Source organism: Saccopteryx leptura, chromosome 1 (assembly GCF_036850995.1).
Source record: "Saccopteryx leptura isolate mSacLep1 chromosome 1, mSacLep1_pri_phased_curated, whole genome shotgun sequence".
In the NCBI taxonomy this organism is placed as follows: Eukaryota; Metazoa; Chordata; class Mammalia; order Chiroptera; family Emballonuridae; genus Saccopteryx; species Saccopteryx leptura.
This window is the reverse complement of record NC_089503.1, coordinates 63,129,602-63,144,540: the sequence shown is the minus strand read 5'-3', so window position 1 is coordinate 63,144,540 and position 14,939 is coordinate 63,129,602. Positions and strand designations below refer to the sequence as shown.

The 14,939-nt window shown below is 44.4% G+C and overlaps 1 protein-coding gene across 3 annotated transcripts in view; it reads left to right on the top strand.

Annotated features, from left to right (window-relative positions):
* Positions 1 to 14,939, top strand: part of RSF1 (remodeling and spacing factor 1) — a 174,668-nt gene that overhangs the window by 2,977 nt on the left and 156,752 nt on the right. The gene's annotated exons all lie outside the window — the stretch shown is intronic.

The following is a 14,939-nucleotide window of genomic DNA, read 5'->3' as shown; positions in this document are numbered from 1 at the left end:
CTGTGAGAAAGGGGTTTCAGCAGATATAGTGAGCTATTATGTTCTTTATTTTTTAATAACCCTTTACTTTTTTTTATTTTACTTATTCTTATTTTTTTACAGAGATAGAGAGTCAGAGAGAGGGATAGACAGGGACAGACAAGAACGGAGAGATGAGAAGCATCAATCATTAGTTTTTCGTTGCGCATTGCGACCCTTTAGTTGTTCATTGATTGCTTTCTCATATGTGCCTTGACGGCGGGCCTTCAGCAGACCTAGTAACCCCTTGCTCGAGCCAGCGACCTTGGGTCCAAGCTGGTGAACTTTTGCTCAAATCAGATGAGCCTGCGCTCAAGCTGGCGACCTCGGCATCCCAGTCTGACGCTCTATCCACTGCGCCACCGCCTGGTCAGGTGCTGTTATGTTCTTGATGAAAAGTTATGATCAAATTAGTTTGCTCATATAGAAAGTTAAGTGGGTTTTTTTTTCATTTTTCTGAAGCTGGAAACGGGGAGGCAGTCAGACAGACTCCCGCATGCACCTGACCAGGATCCACCTGGCATGCCCACCAGGGGGCGATGCTCTGCCCCTCTGGGGCCTCGCTCTGTTGCATCCAGAGCCACTCTAGCGCCTGAGGCAGAGGCCACAGAGCCATCCTCAGTGCCCGGGCCAACTTTGCTCCAATGGAGCCTGGGCTGCGGGAGGGGAAGAGAAAGAGAAGAAGGAGAGGGGGAGGGGTGGAGAAGCAGATGGGTGCTTTTCCTGTGTGCCCTGGCCGGGAATCGAACCTGGGACTCCTGCATGCCAGGCCGACGCTCTACCGCTGAGCCAACTGGCCAGGGCGAAAGTTAAGTGTTTTTATTTTTTATTATTACTATTTTTTTAGTGAGAGAGATGGAGCGAGACAGACACACACACAGGAAGGGAGAGAGACAAGAAACATCAACTCATAGTTGTGGCACCTTAGTTGTTCATTGATTCTCATATGTGTCTTGACAGTGGGGGTGGAGGGGGGTAGTTGCGCTCTAGTCCAGTCTCAAGCCCATGACCATGGGGTCATGTCTGTGATCCCATCACTTAAGCCAGCGACCCATGCTCAAGTTGGTGAGCTTCGCTCAAGCCGAATGAGCCAGCACTGAAGCCAATGACCTCGGGGTATCGACCCTGGGTCATCAGTGTCCCAGGCCATCTATCTACTGCACCACCGCCTGGTCAAGCTAAACTTAGGCCATTGCTCTATCCACTGCGCCACCGCCTGGTCAAGCTAAACTTAAGTGTTTTGACAAGGCAGTTCTTAATGCTGTTAAAAGTGTTCTAGTTCATAAAACTTTTGCTTTTTTCTAGTGTGTAAAAGGTGCTTTGTGTGTGTGACAGAGACAGAGAAAGGGACAGATTGGGACAGACAGGAAGGGAGAGATGGGAAGCATCAATTCTTTGTTGAGGCTCTTTGTTGCAGCTCCTAGTTGTTCATTGATTGCTTTCTCATATGGGCCTTGAGAGGGGAACCCCTTGCTGAAGCCAGCACATTGGGCTCTTGCCAGCAACCTTGGGCTTCAAGCCAGCGACCTTTGGGATCAAGCCAGCGACCTTTGGGCTCAAGCCAGTAATCATGGACTCATGTCTATGATCCCACGCTCAAGCCAGTGACCCCGCACTCAAGCTGGTGAGCCCACGCTCAAGCTGGCAACCTCGGGGTTTCTAACGTGAGCAATCTGTGTCCCAGTCCAATAGTGTGTCCACAGCGCCACCATCTGGTCAGGCAAAAAGGTGCTTTTTAACATATGTTCTTCTGAGTTGCCATTTTAATACTTTTTACACAACCCTTTATTGTGATACATGTAGTATCAATAATATGATATCCTTTGGAGACTATATAGTTCTTTGTATTGCCCTTATTTAAACAATTTATGATCTTTCCCTTAAAAATTTGTGTATAAGTTTTAATTTGAAATTGTGGTTTCAGTTTAGAATGTTTCCTTCATCCTCACAGATTCAGTAACTAAATTTAGTGTTATAAAACTGCCTGTTTGTTTTTTTTCTTTTTTTTCTCTTTGTGACAGAGTCAGACAGAGGGACAGATAGGATAGGGACAGACAGGAAGGGAGAGAGATGAGAAGCATCAATTCTTCGTTGCGGCACCTTAGTTGTTCACTGATTGCTTTCTCTATGTGCCTTGACGGGGCGGGGGGGGGGGGCGCTACAGCAGACCGAGTGACCCCTTGCTGGAGCCAGCAACCTTGGGCTCAGGCTGATGAGCCTTGCTCAAACCAGATGAGCCTGCACTCAAGCTGGCGACCTCGGGGTCTCGAACTTGGGTCCTCAGCATCCCAGTTCGACGCTCTATCCACTGTGCCACTGCCTGGCCAGGCTGCCTGTTCAGTTTTAATGATATAATTAGAGCTGCCATTTATTGAGTATTTACTATGTGCAGACATCTCATTAATTCTTGCAACTATTACCTGAAGTTGCTGCTATTATTTCTGTTTAGCAGGCAGCTGATTTCTAACTTGTCTGAGTCCAAGCCACAAAATTATATAAGACTTTGCCATAGAGCCATGTTTCCCATACTTCACCAGGGCAACCCAGAATATTGCCACAGCTCTCAGAGGTGCTGCTGGGTAGTTTAAATTTTCAAAGTGAGATAGAGCATTAGTTGACATCTGTTGGTTGCCAGGTGAACTACTAGCTTGAGAGAACTCATGGTTTCAAAATTAGTTTGTGCTACATTTCTTTTGATTCCTATGATAAAATGAAAATACTGCATGAAAATCGTTGTGGAACAGGAAATAAGGATAGCAGTATCTAATCTGATTCCAAAGTTTGAGAAGTTGTGCAGTTCCCAACCATAATACATATTCTATAAGTAGTAATTGTGGTTATTGAAGAATGAATGTTTTCTTCAGCTGAACTAGGTTTGTTTTTCAAATGGCTATACTAACTACTTAATAAGTGGAACTGTTCTTGTTTCTTGGCCTTGAGCTGCTATGGGGGAAAACATTACTGAAATACTGAGGGCATTGTGAACCTAGAAAGCTTGGAACCCTGTACTATAGAGACTATTTTTATCTTTGCACTTTAGGGCTAGAAAGAAAAGATTTTCTTGTCTACTTTGCCTTTATTTGTAGGGAAGAAAACCAAGATGCAGAGATTGGTTTTAAGTGTATATACCGTATTTCTCCATGCATACAACGCATCCTTTTCTGAAAAATTAGTGGTTTAAAAACTGGGTGCGTCTTACACAGTAGTTGTAGATTTTTTTACTTGCATTTCCTGCTTTTTCGTGCTGATGAGGAGTTGTATGAATTTTATAATGAATAAAACTTGAGTTCAATAACTTTATATAAAATATATATTTTGCCTGGCCTGTGGTGGCGCAGTGGATAAAGCGTCGACCTGGAAATGCTTAGGTCGCTGGTTCGAAACCCTGGGCTTGCCTGGTCAAGGCACATATGGGAGTTGATGCTTCCAGCTCCTCCCCCTCTCCTCTCCCCCCCCCCTCTCTCTTTCTCTCCCTCTCCTCTCTAAAATAAATAAAAATAAATAAAAAAAATTTAAAATATATATTTTGTTTCTTCTTCAAATTTCGGGTCCCAAAATTAAGGTGCATCTTCTACACATGAGAGTCTTATACATGGGGAAATACAGTAGCTAGCTGACCGTTGGTGTTATTCAGACTGTTATTTGAAAAGTACTTATATGCTGAAATTATCAGCAAAGAAAAATTTAGTTTTCTTGTTGATACTCCTTAGACTAGGAAAATAGTTTGCCATCTGAAGGTGCTGTTTTATCCCCCCTCCCTCACAATCTACTTTAGCCCTCCCAGTTCTGTGCTCTCTGTCTGGACTTCCCTAGCTTCCCTCTGACTGGACGTGTATGACCAGGAGATAACGGACACAAGTAAAAATGGACATTAACTTTGTGGGATTACCAACTTTCAAGGCTCCCAAGCATCTTTCTTCTTTTGTAGAAGACCTTTTTAAAGAGGAAAATATACCTGTGGGGCAGGCTTGCTCGCTGGTTTACTGGCTCCAAGCCCTTTGCCTGATTAGTGCGTGAGCACATGGGGGGTATGGGTGCTTGTTATAGGAGTGATGGGGGATTGTAGATGTGCGGATTGCCTGGCCACTACTGTGAGAGGCCATTTTGCTGTTTGTTTGCTTGAGAGGCAATTTCCCCTGCCTGTATGCTTGTCCGCCATTCTGAGAAGACTTTATTCAACGGAATGGCCCAACCTAACCAGGCAGTGGTGCAGTGGATAGAGCGTTGGACGGGGACGCAGAGGACCCAGGTTTGAAACCCCATGGTCGCCAGTCTGAATGTGGGCTCATCTGATTTGAGCAAGGCTCATCAGCTTGAGTCCAAGGTTGCTGGCTTGAGCAAGGGGTCACTCAGTTGGCTGTAACCCTCCCCCCGCGCCCCCCCCCCCCCAGTCAAGGCACATATGAGAAAGCAATCAATGGGAAACTAAGGTGCTACAACGAAGAATTGATGCTTCTCACCTCTCTCCCTTCTGGTCTGTCTGTTCCTATCTGTCTCTCACCAAAATAAAATAAAATAAAATAAATAAAATAAAAATAATAAAATGCCTAATCCTTTCCTGCTCCGCAGTTTTTTTACTACCATCTGACCAAATCCAACGTGGACCTGCCTGTCCTCAGCCACTGGTATTACAATACCTTTTCTTTCTTTTTTTTTTGTATTTTTCTGAAGTGAGAAGCAGGGAGGCAGAGAGACAGACTCCCACATGTGCCTGACCGGGATCCACTCGACAAGCCCACTAGGGGGCGATGCTCTGCCCACCAGGGGCATTGCTCCATTGCAACCAGAGCCATTCTAGCGCCTGAGGCAGAGGCCATGGAGCCATCCTCAGCGCCTGGGTTAACTTTGCTCCAGTGGAGCCTTGGCTGTGGGAGGAGAAGAGAGAAATAGAAAGGAGAGGGGGTAGAGTGGAGAAGCATATGAGCACTTCTCCTGTGTGCCCTGGCCAGGAATCGAACCGGGACTTCCACACGCCAGGTTGATGCTCTGCCACTGAGCCAACCAACCAGGGCCAATACCTTTAAAAATTTTAAAGATAGTCTTTTTATGGTATTAAGGCATTACATGTGTCTAATAACAGTCTATTAAAATATGTACAGACAATGTGTTATAATTCCTATTGTTTATTCTGTGGTTGACTGAGTTATTTGTATTGTATTAAAGAAGTTGAATCATTTATTTATTTTTTTTCTTTTCCAAGTAAGAGGAAGGTAGATAGACTCCCGTATGCACCCTGACCAGGATCCTCCCTGCAGCCCCCATCTGGGGCTGATGCTCTGCCCACCTGGGTCCATGTTGGCAACTGAGTTATTTTTGCACCTGAGAGAAGCTCCACAGAGCCATTCTCAGTGCCAGGGTCTGATGTGCTTGAAGCAATCGAGCCATGGGAGGGGAAGAAAGAGAGAAAGAAAGAGAAAGGGTGAGGGGTGGAGAAGCAGATGGTTGCTTCTCCTGTGTGCCTTCACCAGGAATTAAACCTGGGACATACATGCCAGGCCAACACTCTACCACTGAGCCAGCTGTCCAGGTCCCATTCATTTTTTTTTTAAGATTTTAATTTTTTTGGCCCTGGCTGGTTGGCTCAGTGGTAGAGCGTCGGCCTGGCATGCAGGAGTCCCGGGTTCGATCCCCGGCCAGGGCACACAGGAGAAGCGCCCATCTGCTTCTCCACCCCTCCCCCTCTCCTTCCTCTCTGTCTCTTCCTCTCCCACAGCCAAGGCTCCATTGGAGCAAAGTTGGCCCGGGCGCTGAGGATGGCTCTGTGGCCTCTGCCTCAGGCGCTAGAATGGCTCTGGTTGCAGTAGAGCGATGCCCCGGGTGGGCACAGCATCGCCCCCTGGTGGGTGTGCCGGGTGGATCTTGGTCGGGCGCATGCGGGAGTCTGTCTGACTGCCTCCCCGTTTCCAGCTTCAGAAAAACACAAAAAGGAAAAAGATTAAAAAAAAAAAAAGATTTTATTTTTTTAGAGCAATTTTAGGTTTGATTTCTTTTTCACATTTATTAATAATTTGGGGTTTAATTCTTACAGTCAAAATGTCAAGTATAAAAGATATACACCTTTTATATTTAACTGGAGTTGTGGCTGTCATTTCTGTTTCCTCTTACTGCTGCTAATTGAATTGTGTGACAGTAGTTTTTAGGTGCATTAGATAATGTAGAAAAGTGACTTTGTCATAACTGGAGTCACCATCTGTTGCTTTAAGATCTCACCAGGTGCGTGTGCTGGAAGTTGTGTGGTGGGTCTACACTGGTAGACCATTGTGGTAGCACTACTGGAACCAGAACCTGGTTTGGTGGGGGTGGAAAAGCAGTTTTGGCTCTCCCACCTTTGGTAAAATAATATTTTTTAAACATTTGTTAGATGGATGGTAGAGTAACTGCAGAGCCAAAAGGCGTTTTGGGCCATTACTAGTAGATTCTCTTAACAGCAGATGAGCACACAGCCAGGAGAAAACCTCTTCTCAAGCAAAGAAACAGCAAATAACTAGCCCCTCACTGTGTGGGCAAGCAATTCACAATCTGCCATCCACAATCCCTCTGAGCACAAGCACCCATTTAGCCTTATATAGGCTGTGCACATGTGCCTTTGCCGTGTGCTCATGCACTAATCAAACAAAGGGCTTGCAGCCGGTACACCAGCTAGTAGGCCTAACACAGCTGTTTTCCCAACATCATAGAATTGAAGTAGCCAAGAGTCATGGAGGTTTGGAGAGAGATTGCTGGCAGTGTCTTAGAATTGGAGATAACAGGGAAAGAAAGATTTTTCTGGCTAAATTGGGTCTGTTAGTGCAAATTGATTAACTTGATTTTTAATTACTAAGAAGTTTATGTTAAATTCTCAGCTGTTAAGAAAGGTGAGACCCTGGCCAGTTGGCTCAGCGGTAGAACATCGGCCTGGCGTGTGGCTATCCCAGGTTTGATTCCCAGTCGACACATGGAAGTACCCATCTGCTTCTCCACCCCTACCCCTCTTACTTCTCTTTGTCTCCCCTTCTTTCTCTCTCTCTCTCTCTCTCTCTCTCTCTCTCTCTCTCTCTCTCTCATCTCCTCTCCTCCTCTCCTGCAGCCAAGGCTCAAATAGAGCAAGTTGGCCTCGGGCACTGAAACTAGCTCCATGGCCTCTGCCTCAGGTGCTAAAAAAATGGCTCCGGTTGCAACAGAGCAAGGGCCCCAGATGGGCAGAGCATCACCCCTAGTAGGCCCAGTTGGGTGCATGCAGGAGTCTGTCTCTGCCTCCCCTCCTCTCACTAAAAAAGAAAAAAAAAAGAAAGCTGAGTATTTATCAACTGTTTTATTTACTTAATATGTGTCTTAAGTATCTGCTGTATGCATATTAAACATCATGAGGTGTAATGCCGGTGGCCAAGGCCCTGCAGGTCCACATTGGACTTGGGCAGTTGGTAGAAAAACTGCAGAGCTGGAAAGGGTTGGGGCATTCCGTTTAATAGTCTCACAACGCTGACAAGCACACAGTCAGGGGAAACTGCCTCTCAGGCAAACAAACAGCAAAATGGCCCCTCACAGTGGTGGACAGGCAATGTGCACATCTGAAACCCCCTATTTCTCTTGAGTGCAAGTACCTGTAGCCCTATATAAGCCATACACACCTGCGTAGCGCTGCATGCACTCATGAACCCATCAGGCAAAGTGATTGCAGCTGGTAATCCCGAGAGCAAGCCTAACACATGGGGAATTTTTTTTTTGGAAACATGTTAAACCATGGGCACTTCTTTTAAGGATTCTCTAATCTAGTGTGAAGTAGCTAAATTGAGCACTTGTTACTATCCCAGTCAAAGACGGATATTTTTCTCTGGTACTTTATCAAGTGAAATCACATGCATTTTGGAACAGCAAGAGCAGTTTATAACCAAAATACATTTTAACCTGAATCATATATTCAAGGAAGGTATTTATATGTTAAATTTAAGAAAATTTCTTTGGCTCTCTGCCTGATAGATATAGTGTTAATATATTAAGCCTGGATTTTTTTTATGGTATTTTATTAAATATTTTAACACATCATTTGATTCAGATTTTTTTTTTTCTTTTTTTAATTTTTTTTTTTTTTTTGTGGCAGAGACAGAGAGTCAGAAAAAGGGACAGATAGGGACAGACAGACAGGAAGGAGAGAGATGAGAAACATCAATTCTTCATTTCGGCTTCTTAGTTGTTCATTGATTGATTTCTCATATGGGCCTTGACCATGGGCCTTCAGCAGACCGAGTGACCCCTTGCTCGAGCCAGCGACCCTGGGTTCAAGCTGGTGAGCTTTGCTCAAACCAGATGAGCCCGTGCTCAAGCTGGCGGGCGACCTCGGGTCTTAAACCTGGGTTCTCCGCATCCCAGTTCAACGCTTTATACACTGCACCACCACCTGGTCAGGCTGTGCTGTTTTGTTTTTATTGTGTGGTAGATCGCTTTACAAAGGCTATCAGGTCCTATGGTGACTCAGTGGATAGAGTGTTCACCTGGCACGCTGAGGTCACTGAAACCCAGGGCTTGTAGGGACAGGGCACATATAAGAAGCAACTATGATTTGATGCTTCCAGCTCTTCCCCCCCTCTCCCTTGCCTTTCTCTTTCTCCTCTCTCTAAAATCCAAAAATAAGATCTTAAAAAATGGTGGGGGCGTACCAGGGTCTTACCTATTTTCTTTTTATGTTAGGTTTTTTTTGTAGTATTAAATATGGCTTTAGAAAGTTTCTGGGGTTTTATTTAAAAAAAGATTTCTTTCAAGAAATGTTAAATTGATTACCTACTATGTGCCAAGCATGCTTATATTCTACAGATTCATTGAGCAAGATAAGATCCTAGTCCTTATGGAGCTTATAGTTTAGCAGCAAAGATAGTGTAATGCTGGTGGCCGAGGCCAGGCACGTTCACATTGGATTCGGGCAGACGGTAGAGAAACTGTGGAGCTGGAAAGTGTCGAGCCATACTCGTATATTGGTGGCTCGCAAAGGGAAAGAGCTAATAAAGGAAAATATGCTATTTGCAGTAAGGGCAAGGGAGCAAGGAAAACCGCACTTCAAGGTGGTGGGAGAGCGATCTGGGAGAATCCCCGTCCAGGGGAAGCACCCATAGCCTTATAAAGACCATACACACGAGGTACTGCTACATGCTCACGCACTAATCAAGCAAAGGGCTTGCAGCTGGTAAACCAGTGAGCAGGCCTAACACAGCTGCCCCACAGATAGACAAAGAAGCAGTAAGGTAGTTTTTTTGTTTGTTTGTTTTAATATATGAGCAAGTATAGAGTGTACTTTTTAATGGTAAATATTTTAGTGAACTTTGTTTTATAATTTCCTTAGCTCTGTATTGTTTTATAATTTATTTAGGTTTGTATTCTTTCAGCATGCTTTCCCCCCTGCATTTGTATGTTTATCTTAATTATTTCCTGGAATCTAGAATAATAGGTATTTATTATTTTTCTTCGTTTTTTCTTAATATATATATTTTTAAATTTTCTCTACTAATTATATATTTGTTTGTTAATTACCAAAAATTATTTAAAAGTAGTCTACCAACAGTGACATGGAGGTGCTCAAAAGGTACAAAGTTTCAGTTATAAAATAAGTCATGAGGATACGACCTGCAGTATGGTGACTTAACAGTTCTCATCACAAGAAGAAATTTGGAACTATGTGTGATGATGGATGTTAACTAGACTTATTGTGGCAATCATTTTGTAGTATATACAAATATTGAATATAATGCTATATGTCAATTATATCAGAAAAAAGCAGTCTTTTTAAGAGGCTTTAAAAAGGAAAATTGAGTTGCTGCTTTTATTTACTTTTAATTGTGAATTACCTTTCACTGCGAATATTATAGTCATCCGGCAAGTCATCTGTATCAGTAACTAAGGAGTCATCGTAGACCTTAATCTCTGATGTACTTTCTACTTTGTTTGGAGTCTTGAGTGTCCAAACTCTAACCTTTTGAGTCTCTAACTTCTTTTATATTCAGCCTCACTTTTCTAATGCCATTATTGCTCTAATTTAGTCATGCTGAACTGTTTGCAGATCTCTGAAGACATGAAAGGTTTCATACCTTTATGTTCTTCCCTCATCCTCCTAGCTGAGTTGGATATTCTGTCCCCATCTTCCTTCCCTTGCTTGCTCATTGTATTTGTCCATCATTAATCTGCTGCTCCTTACACACCAAATGCTCTGTGAAATTTTTTCTACTTCCTCTGTCTCAAGTTAATCAGTTCTGACTCTCACCTCTTAGGTACTTTCTGCCCTATGTATGATTTAAAGTACAATACTCATACACTCTTTGTACTGTACTTACTGTCTAGCCTATGAGACTATAAACTCTTTGAGGGCAGGCATAAATGTTTATGAGATGAATATGATCATGTTCTGTTCTAAAACTTCTTTTTAGAATTAAATCTTACAAACTTTTTTTTTTTTTTTTTTGGTATTCTTCTGAAGTTGGAAACGGGGAGGCAGTCAGACTCCCTCATGCACCCAACTGGGATCCACCTGGCACGCCCACCAAGGGGCGACGCTCTGCCCATCTGGGGCGTTGCTCTGTTGCAACCAGAGCCATTCTAGCGCCTGAGGCAGAGGCCACGGAGCCATCCTCAGCACCCGGGCCAACTTTGCGCCAATGGAGCCTTGGCTGCAGGAGGGGAAGAGAGAGACAGAGAGGAAGGAGAGGGGGAGGGGTGGAGAAGCAGATGGGCGCTTCTCCTGTGTGCCCTGGCCGGGGATCGAACCCGGGACTCCTGCACGCCAGGCCGACGCTCTACCAATGAGCCAACCGGCCAGGGCCTTTTTTTTTTTTTTTTTTGGTGACAGAGACAGAGAGAGGAACAGATAGGAACAGCCAGAAAGGGAGGGAGAGAGATGAGAAGCATCAATTCTTCATTGTGGCACCTTAGCTGTTCATTGATTGCTTTCTCATATGTGCCTTGACTTGGGGGCTACAGCAGAGTGAGTGACCTCTTGCTTGAGCCAGTGACCTTGGGCTTCAAATGAGCTGCCATGGGATCATGTCTATGATCCTACACTCAAGCTGGATGAACCCGCACTCAAGCCAGGTATCTTGGGGTTCAAACCTGGGTCTTCTGCGTCCCAGTCTGACACTCTGTCCACTGCGCTACCGCCTTGGTGAGGCAAATCTTACAAACTTTTAAATATAAAAGATTTGCCCAATGTAAGAGAACGAAACTTTTCATTGTTGATTGGAAGTAATTGACATGTTAGTCAATGTTAGCATTGGAATTAACAGACTTTGTGTCCCATTTCATTAGAAGTATTACTGTATTTAAAATGAATGCATGTTGGCCCTGGCCGGTTGGCTCAGCGGTAGAGCATCGGCCTGGCATGCGGGGGACCCAGGTTCGATTCCCGGCCAGGGCACATAGGAGAAGTGCCCATTTGCTTCTCCACCCCCCACATCCTTCCTCTCTGTCTCTCTCTTCCCCTCCCGCAGCCAAGGCTCCATTGGAGCAAAGATGGCCCGGGCGCTGGGGATGGCTCCTTGGCCTCTGCCCCAGGCGCTAGAGTGGCTCTGGTCGCGGCAGAGCAACACCCCGGAGGGGCAGAGCATCGCCCCCTGGTGGGCAGAGCGTTGCCTCTGGTTGGCGTGCCCGATGGATCCCGGTCGGGCGCATGCGGGAGTCTGTCTTTCTCTCCCCGTTTCCAGCTTTGGAAAAGTACAAAAAAAAAAAAAAAGTTAAAATGAATGCATGTAATTGGAAGTTAAAATGGAGTCTGTGATAGTCTAAGGCAGGGGTGGGCAGATTACAGCTTGTGAGCTATATCTGGTCCATTGACTGGCTTTTTTTGAATAAAGTGTTATTGGTACAGTCATGTTTATTTGTTTACATATTTTCTATGGTTTGCTTTTACCCTAAAGAGGCAGGTTTGAGTGAGTGTGACAAAGAACTATAGCCTGTACAACCTAAAGTAATTACCCTCTGTCCCTGTACTTACAGAAAATATTTTTACTGATTCCTCTTGTAGTGGAGAGATATTTATCAGATGGTTATCTTTGTGTTTGAGAACACATTTAGAACCAGAATATACAAATTAAATGCCTAGAGTATCCTGTGAATGAAAATAATAGAACTGCAGCTTCCTCAGTATTTATCTAATTTTACACACAACTCTTTATTTTTTATTTTATTTATTTTATTTTTTTTGTATTTTTCTGAAGCTGGAAACGGGGAGAGACAGACAGACTCCCGCATGCGCCCGACCGGGATCCACCCGGCACTCCCACCAGGGGCAACGCTCTGCCCACCAGGGGGCGGTGCTCTGCCCTACGGGGCGTTGCTCTGCCGCAACCAGAGCCACTCCAGCGCCTGGGGCAGACGCCAAGGAGCCATCCCCAGCACCCGGGCCATCTCCGCTCCAATGGAGCCTCGGCTGCAGGAGGGGAAGAGAGAGACAGAGAGGAAGGAGGGGGGGGGTGGAGAAGCAAATGGGCGCCTCTCCCATGTGCCCTGGCCGGGAATCGAACCCGGGTCCCCCGCACGCCAGGCCGACGCTCCACCACCAAGCCAACCGGCCAGGGCCCACACAACTCTTTTACTATTACTCCTCTTTTTCAGTTTAGGTGAATCTGAAAGCTTTTCTGTTAATAGGGGGATGACCTTGTATTGAAATAATTTCTTTCACTCAAGGATAGCCATGGCTTTTGCCTAATTGTCGTAAGGCAAGATTGGGATAGCGGGCCAAGTGAGGTAGTAATTAGCAGTAGGGTAAGACTTGTTGTACTAGTGTCAAAGTCTCATCCAAGTGTACTGATTAAAGATCTAATTTGGGGCTGACCAGGTGGTGGCACAATGGATAGACCATTGGCTTGGGATCCTGAAGACCCAGGTTCGAAACCTCTAGGTCGCCTGTTTGAGTGCGGGATCATCAGCCTTGAGCACAGGGTCACTGGCTTGAGCATGGAATCGTAGACGTGACCCCATGGTTGCTGGCTTGAGGTCAAAGGTTGCTGGCTTGAGGTCAAAGGTCGCTGTCATTAGCAAGAGGTCACTTACTCTGCTGGAGACTCCCGGGTCAAGGCACATATGAGAAAGCAATCAATGTATAACTAAGGTGCCACAACTATGAGTTGATGCTTCTCATCTCTCTCGCTGTCTGTCTCTCTGTCTCTCTCTCTCACACACACACACACACACAAAATATATGAATGATTTGGAGATAGAGTCCCAGGTCTTGATGAAGATAAGTGGGTGAATGGTGATGCCTTGTACTCAGATGGGAAAGGATGTGTTTATTAAAGATAGAACTTAAAAGATTTACTTTGGTTATGGGACAGAAGGTTGGGGGAGAATAGCCTATTTACAAATGGGTGGTGTTATGTACTTTGAACATCAGCCATTGTTTTTAGGGAAAGTATAATGTTGGTTAGGAAACTTTGGCACTTGGAATGCTGCATATCTCAGGGAATTTACTTTGATACTCTGTTCTTTTCTCCTGAGCATCCTCACAGTTGGCTTTGCAAATAAACGTAATTGCCATTTCCTCAGTGTTTCAATGTTAAAACAGTTTTAGGGGAAAAAATAGAATGAGTTATTTCAAATTGTAACTTGTTTTTGGTGTTTGGAGTTTTGGATGTACCAGGACATTTTAAAGAACTTTGTTTAATCAGAAATATAATGGAGCTTAATTTATATTCCCATTAAAGTCTTGCCAAGTTTTACTTTATTAGAACCATAAAGGAGTGATCTCCAATAGTGCTAACGTGGGCTGGCATCTGAACCCAGGCATTCTATAACATGCCTCATTTTAGAGATTTTTGTCCTATATGGTAAATTCTGACTGATCAACTGGTTTGTGGTTTGTCCTTTTCTTACTTTTTATCTTCATGGCCTTTTCATTTTATAGCCTATTTCTCTTCTAGCTTATCTGGTTTGATTCACCATGATAATTATGTCTCATCCTTTTTCTTTCCTATTTTCCCATATTTTGGACCTTTTTACCTTAATTATCTTTTCAATTTTATTGTCTCCATTCCCATCTTGGATAGAAACAAAAATAAGTTATAAAAATGCAAAAATGAGGGGCTTTGGAGTATACATGCTTTACCATAATTTTGTAGGTTGAATGCCATAAATGATAATGTTACAGTTATTAGAGCTTACTGTGAGCCAGGCTATATACTAAAGTCTCCTACCTAGAGTGTTTAATCCTCACAACCATTCTATTACTGTTACTATTTTCATTTATTAAGAGAGGTAAAGTAACTTGCCTCAAGTTACATAGCATTAAGGAACTGGAGGAAAATTTGATAGTACAAAGATAGTTTATAGTGCTGTGGGAATTTTAAACTGGGTAAATTTGGCTTTGAGACTAGCTCTTAAACACTGTACTGTCCCTTCAACTATGAACTTAAGATTGTAATGTGATCTTCAGTACCATGGTCTTGGTCTGAACACTGAACAATGATCAAGGCTTCTGAGTCAGATTATGTCATGCTTTCTATTCATTTATGCTTTTTTACTTTAAAAAGTTCTCATGGTATCAGTATGAGTATTTTTTTATTTTTTTTTGTATTTTTCTGAAGCTGGAAAGGGGGAGGCAGTCAGACAGACTCCCGCATGCGCCCAACCGGGATCCACCTGGCACGCCCACTAGGGGGCAATGCTCTGCCCATCCGGGGCGTCGCTCTGTCGAGACCAGAGCCACTCTAGCGCCTGGGGCAGAGGCCAAGGAGCCATCCCCAGCGCCCGGGCCATCTTTTGCTCCTATGGAGCCTCGGCTGCGGGAGGGGAAGAGAGAGACAGAGAGGAAGGAAGGGGGAGGGGTGGAGAAGCAGACGGGCGCCTCTCCTGTGTGCCCTGGCCAGGAATCGAACCAGGGACTCCTGCACACCAGGCCGACGCTCTACTACTGAACCAACCGGCCAGGGCCAGTATTTTTTTAAATTAATTAATTTAAAAAAAATTTTTTT